Source organism: Periplaneta americana, chromosome 12 (assembly GCF_040183065.1).
Source record: "Periplaneta americana isolate PAMFEO1 chromosome 12, P.americana_PAMFEO1_priV1, whole genome shotgun sequence".
NCBI lineage: Eukaryota > Metazoa > Arthropoda > Insecta > Blattodea > Blattidae > Periplaneta > Periplaneta americana.
In genome coordinates this window covers 140947228-140968157 of record NC_091128.1, presented here as the reverse complement: position 1 = coordinate 140968157, position 20930 = coordinate 140947228, and the positions used below count along the sequence as shown (strand labels likewise).

At 36.8% G+C, this 20930-nt stretch overlaps 1 protein-coding gene across 1 annotated transcript in view; it reads right to left on the bottom strand.

Moving 5' to 3' along the window:
- Window positions 1-20930, bottom strand: part of LOC138709981 (headcase protein-like) — an 88941-nt gene that overhangs the window by 4727 nt on the left and 63284 nt on the right. The window lies entirely within an intron of this gene.

The window sequence follows — 20930 nt, the reverse complement described above, 5'->3', positions numbered from 1 at the left end:
GAGAAGATTAACTCCATACGTAGATGAAATTATTCGGGATCATCAGTGTGGTTTTAGGCGTAATAGATCAACTATTGAACAGATATTTTGTATTCGACAGATAACGGAGAAAAAATGGGAGTATAAGGGTACAGTGCATCAGTTATTCATAGATTTCAAAAAGGCATATGACTCGGTTAAGAGAGAAGTTTTATATGATATTCTTATTGAATTTGGTATTCCCAAGAAACTAGCTCGATTAATTAAAATGTGTCTCAGTGAAACGTACAGCTGAGTTCGTATAGGTCAATTTCTGTCAGATGAATTTCCAATTCACTGTGGGCTAAAGCAAGGAGATGCACTATCACCTTTACTTTTTAACTTTGCTCTAGAGTATGCCATTAGGAAAGTTAAGGATAACAGAGAGGGTTTGGAATTGAACGGGTTACATCAGCTGCTTGTCTATGCGGATGACGTGAATATGTTAGGAGAAAATCCACAAATGGTTAGGGAAAACACGAGGAAGCAAGTAAAGAAATAGGTTTGGAAGTAAATCCTGAAAAGACAAAGTATATGATTATGTCTCGTGACGGAAATATTGTGCGAAATGGAAATATAAAAATTGGAAATTTATCTTTCGAAGAGGTGGAGAAGTTCAAATATCTGGGAGCAACAGTAACAAATATAAATGATACTCGGGAGGAAATTTAATGCAGAATAAATATGGGAAATGCCTGTTATTATTCGGTTGAGAAGCTTTTATCACCCGGTCTGCTGTCAAAAAATCTGAAAGTTAGAATTTATAAAACAATTATATTAACGGTTGTTCTGTATGGTTGTGAAACTTGGACTCTCACGTTGAGAGAGGAACATAGGTTAAGGTTGTTTGAGAATAAGGTGCTTAGGAAAATATTTGGGGCTAAGAGGGATGAAGTTACAGGAGAATGGAGAAAGTTACACAACACAGAACTGCACGCATTGTATTCCTCACCTGACATAATTAGGAACATTAAATCCAGACGTTTGAGATGGGCAGGGCATGTAGCACGGATGGGCGAATCCAGAAATGAATATAGAATGTTAGTTGGGAGGCCGGAGGGAAAAAGACCTTTAGGGAGGCCGACACGTAGATGGGAAGATAATATAAAAATGAATTTGAGGGAGGTGGGATATGATGATAGAGAATGGATTAATCTTGCTCAGGTTAGGGACCGATGGCGGGCTTATGTGAGGGCGGCAATGAACCTCCGGGTTCCTTAAAAGCCAGTAAGTAAGTAAGTAAGTAAGTAAGTAAGTAAACTCAATGAACTCATGGGCATAGAAGACACCCTTCATGCTTTAAAAATTGTCAATAACCACAAGTACATGAATGCTGCAGAAGAGTTTTACATTGCTACCCACTCTAATAATAACAATAGCCCTCTTCTTAATGAGCAATACCCGAATTTAAACAACCCGCTATTTAAGATCACACAGAAATAATTCCGGATCATCTACTAGTCTTGCCCGGTACACAGTTTTCCTCGTATGCTACATTTCAATGTAAAGTTCAGTCGTGCTGCCGTCCTATGGACTCAAGCCAACCTCTTCTCAACCTCCTGTAAGTATCGCTCTATTAAGACTTTAAAAAAATATTTAAATGCTTTCAAAAACTTTTTTTATACCACCCTTTACAATTTACAGGGCGCTATTCTTTTATCCATACTCAGCAACACGACCGGCCTATTTTGTAGCATCTTTCATCCTTTTGGAACGGTACCTGCAACACTAGAAGAGGTGTCGTCTTCTCCCTTTGTCACATATGCTTCTATCAATACATCGCTTCCTATATACGTCATGATAACTGGATTATTCAATTTTACCATCTGTTTTAATGGCACATTATTTTATTCCTACCATAACATTTTAATATTTTAATTTTTCAACGATTGTTTTTAACCAGATAAGTTGAAGTGTTCATTTATGTTAACATGTTTTACTTGACCTGAAGATGCCAATCTATTTGGCGAAAACGTTTGTCATTATGTATAAATGTTATATCTTGTTGTAACATAAAGATTTAATGTATTCCTTATTGTTAAGTATTGACTGTATTAAACTCATCCATTAAACAATGAACTAGCTTTAACATTCTTTCTGCCATAGCAGACTTCTTAAATGACAAAGAATAGCGGAGAAGTGGATAAAGTGAGACAGGGAGAACAGTGAGACATTTTTTATTAGATGGTAAATTTTGATTTTGAAATGTTTGTAACAGTGGAGTTGTATATTGCATGAGTAAAGTAACACTATTTTCATACTCGATTTGATTCTAGTTATAAAGGTGAGTGATGAAAAAATAATTCGTAATTTTTCACTCTAGAAGTAAAATTTTGGCTTGTGTTTAATGAAGGTTATATTGGATATACAAATTAAATAGAAATATGAATGTTTTGTTACCTAATACTATGGTATTTGACGTTATGTTTTGCAAAGTTTCCTCTTTCTTGTTTTGATTTTGAAGTGATGGTGCCATTTTTAAACGAACTATGTGTAAAGGGAACAGTGAGACATGCCATTGAAGGGTACACTGAGACGTCTCACTGTTCCCATGTACCAATGATTTGCAAAAATAAACTGTAATTATATTACATTTACCGATAACTAACATTAAAAATGAACATACTAGTAACCAATTTAGGAACTATAGCTTAAAATAATGGATACATTACATTTTAATGGTTTCTTAAATAAAAAATTATTCACAAAATTAAAAAAAATATCAAAAATAATAAAGAATTAAATTAAATTCCTATAATTATAAGCTTTGTTGTCACAAAAAATTCATTTTATTTTTTGGCAAAAGTTTGAAAAGTCATGGAAAATTCACTTTTCCAAATGTTCCAGATGTTTCAATGTTTTCGAAGTCAGACATCAAAATGATTCTAAATAAGTCTACAGAACATGGCAAGATAAAGAGACAGCAAGCTTTCTTTTCTTTCGAAATAAATGTAAATCATTTTAATGTCCGTTAATAGACACTGGTGTCTCACTGTACCCTCATGAATGGGAACAGTGAGACATTTGCATTTTTTTTACAAGCACGCATTGTATATTACGTCCTTCATCTATTAACATTTCTGTTTATGTATTATTGTACTCCATGATTTAATGTATATTTCTGTTGCATTTGATTTTAAAAATACTTGAAATTTCACCTGCATACATATGTCTTAATATTTTGTGTCTCACTGTACCCACTACTCCCCTACTACACAATTTTAAACTTCTTTTGATATGAATGAAGGGGGGAGAGCAACGGTGAATTGTTCAATAGTTGAGCAGTTTGGACTTTTTCCATTGCTAATTGTCAAAATTATAACACAACGTTTCGAAAAGTGGACCTCTCTTCGTCTTCAGGTGAAAACCTACTCTGGGGCTCGTTACAAACAGCTAGCCTGTCTGAAATTCAGTTATTATTACACAATTATTCAGTTATTCTGACACTGTCTTTCTTTGAGGTCCAGGAGCGATTTCTAAACAGATCTGTTTCATATGTCAGCATTGTATCCCTTTCCACAAATTTGCCTTTTTCTCGAAATTACATCTTTGATGTTCAAAATGCTCCATGCATCCAGTTTTCACCAAATTGAATGAAAATATTCGCACCTGTCTCTGATTATTATTATCTGAGATCTAACGTTGAGAAATGTTGGGTATTTTGAAAGTTATGAGCTAAAAAATTATGTAAATAAAAAATATGAAAAAAATAAATTTCTGATATTCCAAAATTTATTGTGCCTAAAATAGTACAAATATCATAAATTCCCCTCTACAGTACGGAAGCCTCCCTAATGCGGGTAAGAATAATATGTGTCAGAAGAAAAGAATGTTTCACGTTATATGAAATAATAAGACTTTTATAGGATTAATCATAATATCTGCATATAGAGTCACAATTTGTCATACAGTGCCAAATAGTAAGTTTTTCCTGGGAGTCAACTGAGATTTAGTTTTCATCTGTAGCTAGTCATTTTTTTTTTAATTTTGCTACTATATTCTAAAGTACATAAAATGCAATAACAAATAAGAAATAATATAATCGTAAACATCTTCATCATAATCATAATTATCAAACGAACAGGTTCGGGACAAATTCGTTGCAAAAGCATTTACTTTGTAGATTTAGTATAGAGTGTATAATGATCCAGAAATTGCCGTATACTACCTTCATGTCGTTGTATTTACTTAGCCTACTTAGTACAGATTCTATAATGCTCCAGAAACTGACCTATACTCTCTTCGTTTCGTTGCTAAGGCATTTACTTTTTAAATTTAATATAGATTTTATAATGATCCAGAAATTGGCGTATACTATGTTCGTTTCGTTGCTATGACATGTACTTAATATACTTAATATAGATTGTATAATTATCTAGAAATTGGCGTATATTACGCTCTTTTCGTTGCTAAGGCATTTACTTAGTATGCTTAATACAAATTTTATAATGATCCAAATATTGACGTATACTATCTTCCTTCCGTTGCTAATGCATTTATTTAGTATACTTAATACAGAATGTACCCTATAATGATTCAGAAATTGGCGTACATTATATTCGTTTCGTTGTCTCAACTCTGTACAAATAGAGGAACTCTACATAGGGTGTGGTAGCGCACGATGAATTCGTCACGATTAATTTTCCTCCCAGTAATAATAATGTAATACGTATCTTTACTGTTCTATATACCAACTTAAGAAAATATGCGAATAAAGTTATAAATAAATACACAACCTCTGCGGTCACGAACAATAAAATTTACAGATGGTATTAGGCCTATAAGTTCATTTACAGCCTCCCTCAAAATTCTAATCACGATCCGCCATTGCTTGGAGTTAATGTACTGTTACACAATTAAAATCTTGAAATATCTATCGTTGGGGTAAAGGAAAGTTCGTTTTGACACCTTGTGGGTAACTTATTGCACGACAATGACAAGAGCTACATAATAAAATGGTGTCGTTGTATCGTCATGTCTCGATGCGACATCTGGCCGCCGAGTTAGCGCGACAATGCAGAAGGGAACAGCCGCTACATAACCAGGACGATAAAACTGCTCTTTCATAATTACATCGATTTATGTCATACACCAGATACAGAATAAAACCTCGAGAACTAACGCTTGCCGCAAAACCCAATAGCGTCACTTCTAACAACTACACAGCTTGTGTTACACAAGAAATTGTGATGCACTGTTCAGAACGGATATCGTAATGAAACCCTTCCCTACAGCTGAACAGCAGTTCGCATAATGTGGATGAATGTACGAGTGTATAGGGTGTCTCAGGAGGAATGTAAGATACTTCAGGATAATCTAGTTTGGGCTAACCCACATCGATTTAAACTGATATACCCACGTCAGAAGTCTAACAGTTGGGGAGAAATTAAGAGGAGAAATAATGGAACGTAAGAGCCATATGTACTGCTGTGAAACAACTGTTGTGCAGGTCCTTCCCATTTCCAAACGTCCTCCTCAGCGAATCAAAAGCAGCGATATCTGCAATTGGAAACTACTTACTACAACCAGCTAATGATGACATTCAACAATGCAGAGAAGACATCAAGAAACTAAATCAAATTGTACATCTGGAATGGATATCTTCTCACTGCGGTATTGCCGGGAATGAAGCAGCAGACTTTCTGGCAAAGAAAGGAACAACTATCCCCCTTTCATATTCTAACATGCTGCCATTTCATAGAGCATCTACAAATATAAGAAGTCGAGTGAGACAATGTTTCCATAAGAGTTTGGAGGACCAAATTAAAGATAAACACTGGAAGGACGCACTGAACTCCACTCTCCCCGAATGGCCCAGAAGAGAAGCTGTTGCGACGTTCCGCACCGCAGTAGGTCCTGGCTAATCACCTCCACCGCCTGGGTGTATGCATGCTCTGTGGATGTTCCGACAACATGGACTCAAACCACATTAAGGCCCGGTTGCAGAAACACCGATCAAAATATGATTGGCAATCAAGGAGGGTTTGATTGGCCATCAGTTCTATTTCTGTTGCAGAAAGAACAATCAGTGTTTGATCGGAGATCAGTCTTCCATCAGATTTGATCAACAGATTTTTGCTGGTCAAGTCACTGATCATCGATCAAGTAGGCTATTTATGTTGTTCTGTTTGTAATGCAGTTACTGTAATGTATATAGTAAATAGTTATAATTTAACAATATTGTTTTCGACATAATGGATTCTTCTGATGAAGAAATTTTAGAATGAAAAAAAATATTATTAAGAAGAAGGCGTTTCCGTGATGGACATGAATTGTCTTTATGTATAATGACAGAGAATTTGAGCAAAGATTTAGGTTAAGTAAGGATTCGTGTGTTTTGTTACTTTCAAAAATTGAAACAAATAGGCCTATATGCAGACAGACAAATCGAAACCTTTCACTTTCTGCTATGAACCAAGTTCTAATAATGCTGAGATTTTATGCTGTTGGAATTTTTCAGATGGTCTTGGGTTATCTTGTTAGGGTCCACAAATCAACTATTTGCCGAGTAGTTAGGAATGTTACGTATGAAATTGCTTTGTTATGGCAGGGTCTCATAAATCCCCAAACTTCAAACAGGGAACGATTTGAAATCCAGAGAGAATTTTCAGCCATGTCAGGATTTCCAAGTGTAGCCTAATATTGGTTGTATAGACTGCTCACATCCCCGTCCAATCACCTGGTTGAAATGATGCCGAACTTTATCGAAATAGAAAAGGTTTCTTTTCTGTGAATATACAGGTAATATGTAGTCTACACCATCATTGAAATTCTGGAATGTTGTAGCCCATTGGCAGGGTTCTACACATGACAACACAATATTTTTAATGAGTAGGTTACGAGCTCAATTTATAAACAGAGATGGGAAATGGAATTATTTTAGGTTATGGAGGCTATGCATATTCCAATTTCTTGTCGACTCCCCTAGCAAATCCCACAACAGAAGCCCCCTCACGTTTTTTTTTCTTTTTGCTTCATTTTTTTTCACTATATTGTAGTCTATATACAAATAGAATCCGCCTGTTTCCTTTCTACAAAAAGCAACAAACCAGCAAAACATTCACTTGTTTTCCTAGTCACCGCCCACTTGATGCATTCGTTTCTCGACTTTTAAAGAGCATCAAATTGGCTGTGGTTGCTAAATAGCGCTGTTGTCAAATGTATTTCTTTCCCAAATCAGCAATTAGTAAATTGAGACAAGTTGATTGGAGATTCACGTTTGTGCAACGCAACGAACAATCAAATAAATCAGACATCAACTGACTGGCGATCAGGGACTGATTTGATTTGCGTTTCTGCAACCGGGCCTAAGACTTGTCCAGCACTTTCATCTGTCAGCTTTGTGGATAGGTACTGGGAGGCCAGAGAAAGAATGCAGCAGTGCTGACATCCAGTCCTTCATAGTTTCACTTGCACATTGTTCACTTTATTTCATTTTCTTTCATTTTAGTTTCTATCGCCATTGTACGGCCAATGACTCTAGTCAAGTGCCACTGCAATGAAAAAAAAAATAATGGAACGTCTTGCAGTTCCGTGTACTAGCCATACTTGACGTGTTACGCCAGATCTTTAGCACACGGCAGCATCTGAGTATCGCAACACCAACGCAACACATACAACTCAATATACGTTCAATTGACATTTAATTCGTGTAATCGCATAGTGAATATGCTGACATGCTTTTTGTTTATGGATTTTGTGATGGCAATGGATTGGCTGATGTTGAGGAATACAGACGACGTTTTCCCAATCGAAGGGTAACATCTAGTTGTGTGTTTTCCTGTGTTTACCGGAAGTTATCTGAAACTGGCAAGCTACCAAGTACTTCATTGAGGTCGGAAAAAGAACCGGTATCGGAACCTGATATGAATTTACAATTCATGGAATCCATAAGAAGGACAACCTTAGAAATTTGTCTTGTGCAATTATTTTGTTTTCTTACTGAATTTGTATTTAATTATGAAATAAACTTATTGGAACAAAATAAGATGCAGCATTTTCAATAACGTATCATATTACAATGTTCTAAAACTTAGAAATACGTCTACGATACCTCTCTGCATTCAAAAGTTCGCCCATCAATAACTTCCCAAACGTTACCTTTCGAACATAGGTATATCAGATCAAGTCAATGTAAATTAATCCAAAGTACATTATCCTGTAGTATTTTACATTCCTTCTACCACTACTACTACTACTACTACTACTACTACTACTACTACTACTACCACCACTGATAATCATCATCATCTCCTTCACGGATTAGATAATTACTGATCTGTTCCGGCTCCAAAGTATAGTTGATCACTCCATCTTTTGGTTGGTCGTCCTCGACTTCTGTGACCTTGAGGCTTATAATTTAGGTTCATACCGGGCAGCCTTTCTTCATTCATTCTGCTGACATGTTCAAACCATTTATTTCTATATTCTTCTATTTTTGTTACTATGCTGACTATTTGTAGTTCTTTGCAGATATCTTCATTCCTTTTCTTGTCCAAAAGAGTATATCCTGCTACATATCGAAGAAATCTCATTTCTGCTGCTTCCACTCTTCTTATCATGCTTTTATTAAGGGTCCAGCATTCCGAGCCATACATCATTACAGGCAAAGCTAAAACTTATAGAACTTGCGTAAAGTTTCTCTTCTGGTTTTCCTTCCTAGTGTTCTCTTAATTGTACCACATATGTGTTGGAACAGATTTAATTTTCTGTTAATATCCTTTGTCCTATCACTTCCTAGGAACACCCCTAAATAGTTAAAATCAGTTACCTGTTCTATTAAAAGATTATTCACTACTATTTTGACTCTTACTATATTCTTCCCGTGGAACGCCATTACTTTGGTTTTACTTGGCGATATCTGTAGGTTATAATCAGTAGCAACTCTTTCTAATTGAAAAATGGCTCTCTGTAAGCTGTCCTCGTCAGTAGCTATCACTGCCTGATCATCTGCAAAGAGGAGTGTGTGTGATTTTCTATTATCAACTCTAAAATTTTCTGATAAAATATAATAATAATAATAATAATAATAGGCCCTATTACCACCTCTACTACTACTACTACTACTACTACTACTACTACTACTACTACTACTAATAATAATAATAATAATAATAATAACACGCATTTCAGTTGTTGAAAATAGAGAATTACGAACACCAAAGTACAATTTCAGAAAGTTAAGTCAGTACGCAGTTATCTTCTTTCTTTTTAAAATTTAAAATACTTTCACGTGACTTAAACCAGTAAACCAATTTCCTGGCTGACAGAATAACCTAATGAAAATTCCCCAACATGATCGATACTTTAACAATAATTCATGATTTTGAACTTGATAATGAAAGGAAGAAAGAACACGCAAGTGTTCCGTTATATCGATTTTTGGGGTAGAGGAGTTTCCAAGGTCAGTCAATGGTATTTATTACCCGGTATCTGTTAAAACTTTTATAGGCGTCCTGGATGGCATAGGATTGGATACGATCCAAGCTCAGGTTGGAACGTGGTTTCGAGGGGAGTCATAAGCATCAATATTACATAGGAAGAGCATCACGTGTATAATGAACCTTCCTTGTACGGAAGCCGCACACACGCAAGTTAGTAGCTTCATATATACACAAACTGTTTATTTCTGACACCGCGCAGTATTGATCTCCTTCAAGAATTCACTTTCGCTCTTGATGCATCACGTCTCACAACTTGTGGTGTTTCCTTCTGTGAGAGGAGGGAGGTCTCTTTCAGCACATACGTTCCGTAGTACAAACTCTGAAAGTTTCCTCCCTCTATATAACAGAGAAGGAGAACATTTTTCCGCCTCTGAATGGCGGAGATAGAATCGTCTTCTCTAGCCAAGAAACTACCATACGCGCGGATTCAAATCGACAGAGGGCAATAGGCGTATCTATTTTAAAAATACGATTATACAGGGACATCATTTATTTTTACTAACATTTCTAATATTAACCTGGCTATACCTTTGGATTAATGCTTGGGAACCGGAAACACCGTTTGCTACCCCCTTCCACGACTGGAGATCGATGATACTGGCGTAAAATACAAACAAATCACTTTACTAGGTATTGGAGGGAAGAAAAGTAGTTCATCCATTTACGTAAACTAGGAAATATCGCGATTTTGAGTTTGATAATTTTCATTAGGTTCTTGTTTAATCAAAATACAGTACTGTATTAACAATAAGTGTTTTTACTCACGAACTGAGCTATCCATTCGACATATTCATTATGCAGTTTATATTATACTGTCTATAGCACATTAGCGTACAATATAAAGCTAAAGGTATGCCCGTAACATGCTATGAAGGCACTTGGGGGGCATGGAGGTAGAACCCCGGACCTTCCAGTCCGTAGCCAGCTGCTCTACCAACTGAGCTACCCGGCCGCCCTGCGTACAATATAGAGAATGAAATTAAATTGAAAAATAATTATAATATGGATATTTAAACACATTTGTTTAAAATGGTGGCCGTTCATTTCGATACAGGTTTCAGTTTTTTGTGCATATTTTATCGCACTATAGACTACTCGCGTCAATGGAATTCCTTGTCACAAAGTATTAGGGGCTGCAAGACAATAAACACCTTTAAGAACAGCTTAAAAGATAACCTTATTAGCATTTCACTCCAATCATACTGATTTAAACTATCACTGACTACATTGTTACTTTTTTCTTTAGACATCATCCTGATTGTGCTGTATTTTAATTGTCTCGTAATAATCTCTTTCTATTATCTAATATTATTTGAAATATATTAACATTCTATGTATTTTAGTTTAATTCTGCTACACAGTTTATTTCAGTGTTTAATTAATAGTTCATAGTATTTTGTTGTTTAATTTGTAAATAACATTTGTATACATGTAACTCTCATCTAAATCAAATTGTTGGATTCTTTGTAAGTTCATGCATATGTATATACACTTTTTGCTGGTTGAGTGGAAGAGAAGGCCTTACGGCCTTAACTCTGCCAGCTAAAATAAATCATTATTATTATTATTATTATTATTATTATTATTATTACTGCACCTAATTCCAATTACCAGTTTCGTACTTCGTATCAGTAACTTATGTTGAAATAATTCTGTACCTACTCTATAAAAGAGAACTTTACGTACTGTAAATTCAATCTTCACTTCTACCCGATCGGAAAAGATAAAATTACTCAGACATACTATCTACTGTCCGTTCAAGTGGTTATATCGCAGGGTCGCAGAAAAGGGAGGAAATCACGTGACAGTTAATTACTTAACAAGGCCTCTTTATTTAAGTTATTTTAAACACTTGTACAGGGACATCATTTTATTTTTACTTCAATTTTTATTGTATCTGAGTTTTTGAATGTACTTCACTCCCACCCCTTCTATTAACGAAGTTCAACCGTCCTCCACACAGATCCAAGACCGCATATACAGTACGTTCCAAAAAATATGTTCGCGTTTACCAGTGACGAAAGAGCTTTCAATATTGAATCATTTTCGCACAGGTACTGTCGTCCATTTGCCTACGTCATATCCCGGTTTCCCCAACCAGCTTTTATTCGCCAGCTAGTGCCTGGCTGTCTTAGCTCTTTTCTGAGAACATTAATTTCTGTTAGGAATTGGATGTCTACGTAATATTATACAACTATTTAAAATAACTTAAATAAAAGGGCCTCGTTAAGTAATTAACTGTCACGTGATTTCCTCCCTTTCTAGACCCTACGACATAACAACTTGGACGGACAGTAGATAATATATCTGAGTAATTTTATCTTTTCGGATCGGGCAGAAGTGAAGATTGAATTTACAGTACGTAAGGTACTCTTTTATAGAGTAGGTACAGAACTATTTCAATATGAGTTACTAGTACGAAGAACGAAACTGGTAATTGGGATTAGGTACAATAGTCTATAGTGCGATAATATGCATATTATAACTGAAGCCTGTATCGAAATGAACGGCCACCATTTAAATATCAATATTATGATTGTTTTTCAATTTAACTTCATTCTCTATATTGTACGCTAATGTGCTGTAGACAGTATAATATACACTGCATAATGAATACGTCCACATGGACAGCTCAGTTCGTGAGTAAAAACACTCTTTGTTAATACTGTACTGTATTTTGATTAAACAGAAACCAAATGAAAATGATCAAACTCAAAAGCGCAATATTTCATAGTTTACGTAAATGGATGAACTACTTTTCTTCCCTCCTATACCTAATATAGTGAGTTGTTTGTATATTACGCCAGTATCATCGAACTCCAGTCGTGGAAGGGGGTAGCAAACGCCGTTGATCCAGAGGTATAGGTAAGTTAATATTAAAAATTTTAATAAAAATAAAGTGATGTCCCTGTATTTTCATCATTGCTTCCTCTGGAGGATAAGTAAATCACACTGTGTGTCGTACATTCAACCATCTATTCATTTTCATAGTGTTCTGCCCAAGAGCAGGTTTTTCACTGCAAACCCAGCTTTCTCCAGTACCTCCTATTTCCTGCCTTCCTCTTTGTCTCCTCATGTGATCCATATATCTTAATATCTTTTATTATCAGGTATCTTTTTCAGCCCCGAACTCTTCTCTCGTTCACCATTCCTTCCAGTGCAGTTTCTTCTCAACCAGTGACCCATCCAATTCCTTTTCCTCTTTCTAATCAGTTTCAACATCATTATTTTTTCACCCACTCTTTCCAACACAGCTCCGTCTGTCCATTTCACACGTTCCATTCTTCTCCATATCCACATTTCAAATGCTTCTAGTCGCTCCTCTTCACATCGTTGTAATGTCCATGTTTCTGCCCCATACAATGCTACACTCCATACAAAGCACTTCACTAGTCTCTTCCTTCTTTTTCCAGAGATCCGCAGAAGATGCTTTTTCTATTAAAAGCTTCCTTGGTCATTGCTAACCTACTTTTGACTTCCTGGCAGCAGCTCATGTTCCTGCTTATTGTACATCCCAAGTATTTGAAACTGTTCACTTGATCTACTGCCTCATTTAGAATTCGCAAGTTTATCTTCTGTATTTTTCTTCCTATGACATCCTCTTCGTCTTATTTGCATTTACCTTCATCCCATACTGCTCGCAGCTGTCATTTAGCTCCAGTAGCATATCCTTTAGTATCATTTCCTCTTCTGCTAAGAATGCCATATCATCAGCAAATTCTATACACTTTATTCTTCTTCCTCCTACTATCACTCCTCAAAACAGTTGTTTACTAAATCCTTCAAGTAGATGTTGAACAGGGTAGGTGATAAAGGACATCCTTGACGTACTCCTCTCCCAATTTCACTTCCTTCTGACGTTTCTTCTCCTATCCTGACTTTGACTCGTTGTTTCACATAAAGATTACTGAACAGTCTTCTCTTTTTCTTTAGGATCCCCATCAGTTTATTCCATTCCACACTGTCAAAAGCCTTTTCTAGGTCCATAAATAGAAACATAAAGAATAGAAGATTATGGGTACTTACATTATTTTATAAAACTAATATACAGAATATCCTTACATATGGGTAAGTGACATTGAAATTATCAACTAGGAAAACAAACAAAATTCTATTCTAACTACAGAAATTGATGTTTTGAGGCAAAGATAACGATCTATAGAGCGACCCAAAAGAAGATATGAAGATACATGAAGCGTTTAACGCATACCTGCACAAACAGCACTCAACGAGCTCCTTTGGAGCGGGAAAGCTGTGTTTACCGCTCGCCCAAACGGAGAGGAAGATACATCAGAATGACATAGACTTGCTATAGGTAGAGGAGAAGGAAACGACCACTCAGTTATCTAGTGGAGTGCAGTGTGTAGACCTATTCTCAGTAACTGTTTCATGTTGCTTACCTATTGCTACAGTACAGTATGGAGGAATCTAAAAGACGGAACGTAACATTTAATATTTTACAGCTCAAACTTACTGATCTTCAATGCGGCCCTAAGGGCTAAAGATCGTTTGAATAATACTACTAGCCTGGTTCAGATTTACAAGACTAAACATCAGAAATAATATCCACAACTGCACAGGCTGGCTGTGAAAATGATTGCTATGTTTGGCTCAACATTTATATTTGTGAGCAACTGCTTCCTATAATCAACTTTAATAAAAGCAGACATCGAACATCTGTAACCGATGTTTCATTACGATCAGTAGGCTACTGTTACTTTCAGCTGCCAACAGCATAAAACCCCGTTTTGATGTACTGATAAATAAAAATATAACAAAATGATATTGTACATTTAAGTAGCTATAGAATTTCTATTATTTCTGCAAAATAAATATTTCTTTATTAATTAATAATAGTCCAAGATAGTTTTGCAAACACTGAACGGGAATTCGTTTCATTGAGCACTCGTAATAGTACTTCCTTTTGTGTATATTTTGTACGAGATCACGCCTTCTTCCAGCCCACCCTTATACAGTGCGCAGCTAATATCTGCATTCCGCTCATGAGCTGTGAGCCGGCTCGGAGAGCGCAAACTTTGTGCAGGCCTGGACTTTAACGTATTTTTGAGCTTATTTTTTATCTAGCGAAGTACAAAGCATTCCTATGTAGACCGGTGACAATTCCACCTTCTACCTAATAAAATTAGTTGGCGGGCTGACAGATCCGTTCACGCTGAAAAGTTTTAAAGAAAACTAAATTGGACGATCAAAGAAATTTTGAAATCTTGGGGAGAGAAATCGTATATATATATGTTTGTGCGAGATCGTGCGTATTTGCTTGTTTTCCGCACAGAACCAATACGCGGTAAGTGTGAAATACCACATTCAGTATTCCCAACGTAACACACACAACAATTTCCCTCTTCTTACCGCTTAAGAGACATATTCATTTTACTGCTTTAGGCTTTTAACATTATTTTTAGAGACGTTTAACATAGCAATAATTATAAATTGGAAACTTACCGCTGCATTTTCACCTAAATTGCACTGTTAATTATTGTTTTTAAATATTTGCAAAAATTAACTAAAGTCTACTACTCCACGAAACTTATTGCATTCCTAATACAAGTAACATTAAGGAAGCCGTGAAAAAATCAACAAGATTCCAGATGCCGATGTTATTACTGCAACATGTTATATAAATAATATTGTTAAAATATTAAAATGAAAAATAAATCATTACATAACCTTACCGTTTGTTTTAAGTTCGCATTTATAGACTGGGGGAAAATAAAGACAGACGTATATCACGGCCTGCTGGAGTATAGTAAACACAGAAAACATTTTATAGCAACAATGTTGAAGAAAGATATTTTGGTGTTCCGAAGTTGCCGTCATTAAACAGAAACCAACATGGAGATTTCATTGCAACTAATTAGAAATTCGTCTTTCAGGTATGTAATAAACGATCTTCGCACAAAATAATGTACGATACACGAGCGGTATGTTTGTTTTCATGTTCTCGGAAATTAAAAAAAGCTCAACTACGTTTCGCTTTTTCAATCTTTTCCTCGACCATGAAAACGTCAACATACCGCTCTTGTAACGTATATTACTATTATTGTACCATCATAATACTTTCATTTTAAATTTCGTATAATGAGAAAGTAAAACCATCATGCGACACAACCGTGTTCTCCACGCAGCAATGCGTACCTATACGACAGCCGGCTTTCTCGAAGAAATTCGTATTGAATTTAATGAGCGTTGCTTGTCGTCATGCAAATTGCAAATAGAACACAAACACAAAAAAAAAATTAAACATGTCCACTTGAATTACGACCTTTTATTACGATCAGAATTAGGAAAAGTGGAGCACACTACGGCGGATAGCATAAGAAATGAATTTTTTGTTAGCTGTAACCTTTTAAACTTTTATAGGAAACACAGAATTCGGTATTCTTTATCACGAATAATGAAATTATGTAGGCCTAAGTTATTTCTACTTATCGTTTTTCTCCGCTAGACTGAAAAAAAATACTCGTAAAATACATGCAATTCTAGACACGCGAGCTCTTCTAGGAAAGGACTTTTCCTTTCACTTCAAATATGCTGAAATACGATATTCATATTTTAGTAAGTTACTGCATTATAACAATTCTGCGTAACTATAGAGATCCCAATTCAAGTTCCGGGAAGTTAAATTGGAAATTGTAGATCTACTGAACCAAAAACGGTGTTGAGACTGGGTTCTTCATAGCACCCTTTTTCCACGTATTGAATTGAGATTGGCAGGGCATGTAATGACTCCACTGAGTCCATACCATTCACATTTATTGCACTTATTATTATTGATCAGGAACATAAAAATAAAATGGCTGGGTCACTCGCTAAAAAGAAACTGCCTTTTGAAGGATGCACTGCAAGGAATGGTGAACAGGAGAAAAGTTCGGGGCAGAAGATCAGATGATACACAACCTTAAGATAATTAGTGGGATCGTATGCGGAAATGAAGATACTTACTTACTTACTGGCTTTTAAGGATCCCGGAGATTCACTGCCGCCCTCACATCAGCCCGCCATTGGTCCCTATCCTGAGCAACATTAATCCATTCTCTATCATCATATCCCACCTCCCTCAAATCAATTTTAATATTATCTTTCCATCTACGTCTCGGCCTCCCTAAAGGTCTTTTATCCTCCGTCCTTCCAACTAACACTCTATATGCATTTCTGGATTCGCCCAGACGTGCTACACGCCCTGTCCATCTCAAACGTCTGGATTTAATGTGCCTAATTATGTCAGGTGAATAATACAATGCGTGCAGTTCTGTGTTGTGTAACTTTCTCCATTCTCCTGTAACTTCATCCCTCTTAGCCCCAAATATTTTCCTAAGCACCCTATTCTCAAACACCCTTAACCTATGTTCCTCCCTCAAAGTGAGAGTCCAAGTTTAACAACCATAAAGAACAACCGGTAATATAACTGTTTTATAAATTCTAACTTTCAGATATTTTGACAGCAGATTGGATGATAAAAGCTTCTCAACCGAATAATAATAACAGGCATTTCCCATATTTATTCTGTGTTTAATCTCCTCCCGAATGTCATTTATATTTATTACTGTTGCTCCAAGATATTTGAACTTCTCCACCTCTTCAAGAGATAAATCTCCAACCTTTATATTTCCATTTCGTACAATATTCTGGTCACGAGACATAATCATATACTTAATCTTTTCGGGACTTACTTCCAAACCTATCTCTTTACTTGCTTCCAGTAAAATTCCCGTGTTTTCCCTAATCGTTTGTGGATTTTCTCCTAACATATTGACGTCATCCGCATAGACAAGCAGCTGAAGTAACCCGTTCAATTCCAAGCCCTCTCTGTAATCCTGGACTTTCCTAATGGCATACTCTAGAGCAAAGTTAAAAAGTAAAGGTGATAGTGCATCTCCTAGCTTTAGCCCGCAGTGAATTGGAAACGCATCTGACAGAAACTGACCTATACGAACTCTGCTGTACGTTTCACTGAGACACATTAGTATAGTAGAAAATATAATGTTGTATGGGGCGGAAATGTGGCCAATTACACAAAAAGCAAGAGATAGAATAAGAACTGTGGAATTGGATTTTATGAGAAGAAGTTTACAAGTAACAAGACGAGATCGATTAAAAACACAACATATCTGAGACAAAATGAAAATTAATTGTTCAGTAACAAAAAAGTTGGAAAACAAGCAACTCCATGGTACGGACATGTAGAGCGTATGTCAGAAACACGATGGCCCAAACAAATTTTACAATACTCCCCGAGAGGTAAGAGAAGAAGAGGAAGATCAGCTATGAAATGAAAATCTCATATAACTAATGCTATGGAAGAACGTGGACTGCAAATAGAGACTGGAATAAATTTTACAGTACTCTCCGAGAGGTAAGAGAAGAAGAGGAAGATCAGCTATGAAATGGAAATCTCATATAGCTAATGCTATGGAAGAACGTGGACTACAAATAGGAGACTGGAATAAATTTTACAGTACTCTCCGAGAGGTAAGAGAAGAAGAGGAAGATCAGCTATGAAATGGAAATCTCATATAGCTAATGCTATGGAAGAACGTGGACTACAAATAGGAGACTGGAATAAATTTTATCGTACTCTACGAGAGGTAAGAGAAGAAGAGGAAGATCAGCTATGAAATGGAAATCTCATATAGCTAATGCTATGGAAGAACGTGGACTACAAATAGGAGACTGGAATGAATTTTACAGTACTCTCTGAGAGGTAAGAGAAGAAGAGGAAGATCAGCTATGAAATGGAAATCTCACATAGCTAATGCTATGGACGAACGTGGACTACAAATAGGAGACTGGAATACATTTTACAGTAGTCTCCGAGAGGTAAGAGAAGAAGAGGAAGATCAGCTATGAAATGGAAATCTCACTAGCTAATGCTATGGAAGAACGTGGACTACAAATAGGAGACTGGAATACATTTTACAGTAGTCTCCGAGAGGTAAGAGAAGAAGAGGAAGATCAGCTATGAAATGGAAATCTCACATAGCTAATGCTATGGAAGAACGTGGACTACAAATAGGAGACTGGAATAAATTTTACAGTACTCTCCGAGAGGTAAGAGAAGAAGAGGAAGATCAGCTATGAAATGGAAATCTCACTAGCTAATGCTATGGAAGAACGTGGACTACAAATAGGAGACTGGAATACATTTTACAGTACTCTCCGAGAGGTAAGAGAAGAAGAGGAAGATCAGCTATGAAATGGAAATCTCACTAGCTAATGCTATGGAAGAACGTGGACTACAAATAGGAGACTGGAATACATTTTACAGTACTCTCCGAGAGGTAAGAGAAGAAGAGGAAGATCAGCTATGAAATGGAAATCTCATATAGCTAATGCTATGGAAGAACGTGGACTACAAATAGGAGACTGGAATAAATTTTACAGTAGTCTCCGAGAGGTAAGAGAAGAAGAGGAAGATCAGCTATGAAATGGAAATCTCACATAGCTAATGCTATGGAAGAACGTGGACTACAAATAGGAGACTGGAATACATTTTACAGTACTCTCCGAGAGGTAAGAGAAGAAGAGGAAGATCAGCTATGAAATGGAAATCTCACATAGCTAATGCTATGGAAGAACGTGGACTACAAATAGGAGACTGGAATGAATTTTACAGTACTCTCCGAGAGGTAAGAGAAGAAGAGGAAGATCAGCTATGAAATGGAAATCTCACATAGCTAATGCTATGGAAGAACGTGGACTACAAATAGGAGACTGGAATACATTTTACAGTAGTCTCCGAGAGGTAAGAGAAGAAGAGGAAGATCAGCTATGAAATGGAAATCTCACTAGCTAATGCTATGGAAGAACGTGGACTACAAATAGGAGACTGGAATACATTTTACAGTACTCTCCGAGAGGTAAGAGAAGAAGAGGAAGATCAGCTATGAAATGGAAATCTCACTAGCTAATGCTATGGAAGAACGTGGACTACAAATAGGAGACTGGAATACATTTTACAGTACTCTCCGAGAGGTAAGAGAAGAAGAGGAAGATCAGCTATGAAATGGAAATCTCACTAGCTAATGCTATGGAAGAACGTGGACTACAAATAGGAGACTGGAATACATTTTACAGTACTCTCCGAGAAGTAAGAGAAGAAGAGGAAGATCAGCTATGAAATGGAAATCTCATATAGCTAATGCTATGGAAGAACGTGGACTACAAATAGGAGACTGGAATAAATTTTACAGTAGTCTCCGAGAGGTAAGAGAAGAAGAGGAAGATCAGCTATGAAATGGAAATCTCACATAGCTAATGCTATGGAAGAACGTGGACTACAAATAGGAGACTGGAATAAATTTTACAGTACTCTCCGAGAGGTAAGAGAAGAAGAGGAAGATCAGCTATGAAATGGAAATCTCATATAGCTAATGCTATGGAAGAACGTGGACTACAAATAGGAGACTGGAATAAATTTTACAGTACTCTCCGAGAGGTAAGAGAAGAAGAGGAAGATCAGCTATGAAATGGAAATCTCACATAGCTAATGCTATGGAAGAACGTGGACTACAAATAGGAGACTGGAAACAAAAGACGAACTCCTAAAGGGGGAATGTCAAAGAAGAAAAAGATATGTGTGCACCCTTACGTGAGATGACGTATATCCTGTGCTGACACGAAGCCCAGCTAGGCCTTATAAAAGCAGTCGTGCCTAGCTTCTCTAGTTTTTGAGACCTATCGTCTTCTCTTTCCCTTCTCAAGCCACAGTCACATTCAAAAAACAACTCACAAACACACTGACCAGGTTCAAACCAAAGTCATTCGAAGGAGAACGAGTACATTGGCAGTGGAGAGCGGGCGGGCGTGCAGCAAGCCTACAACAGCAAGTCCGTGTTCAACATTTCCTGTCATTTCTGCAACACGTATGTCACGTCAAAAGCCTTCCGAACCGAGTGTAGCAGGATCCGTAAGACCAAACTTAGATGAGAACAAAGACGTTGCTTAGAGCATGTAAACAACCGTACTTCAATTTATGGTACTTCTGTGGAGAAGGAAGTGCATGGGCCTCTGGTTACGATGGTAAACCGCGGCGCGATTACGTACACAGCTCTAGGTACAGGAATGTTCAGTTCAGCCTGCGGTTTAGAGTTGCCATGAAACCGAAATATCTTCCGACTTTTAAGACTTTCGCGTTATCATTCCCAATTGTAATAATAAACCGTGGCGCTACAGTACTTCAAGGGCCCAGACCGACAAGCAGGCTAACTGGCCTCACGCCCACATGCCGAAACAGAGGTGAACGACCATTCAACCAAAATGAAGGTATCGTGTGATAAGCACGCTGATTCCCCTAGCAGTTATAGCTGGCTTTCGTAACGGAATTTTCGCTACGTATCATAGTTCCCCAAGTGCACCACGATCGGGGGTGGACACTGATCCCATACACTGACTGAAATTTAATGATAAAACTCCTGCGGACTCGAACCAACACGCATTCCGTAACGCGAG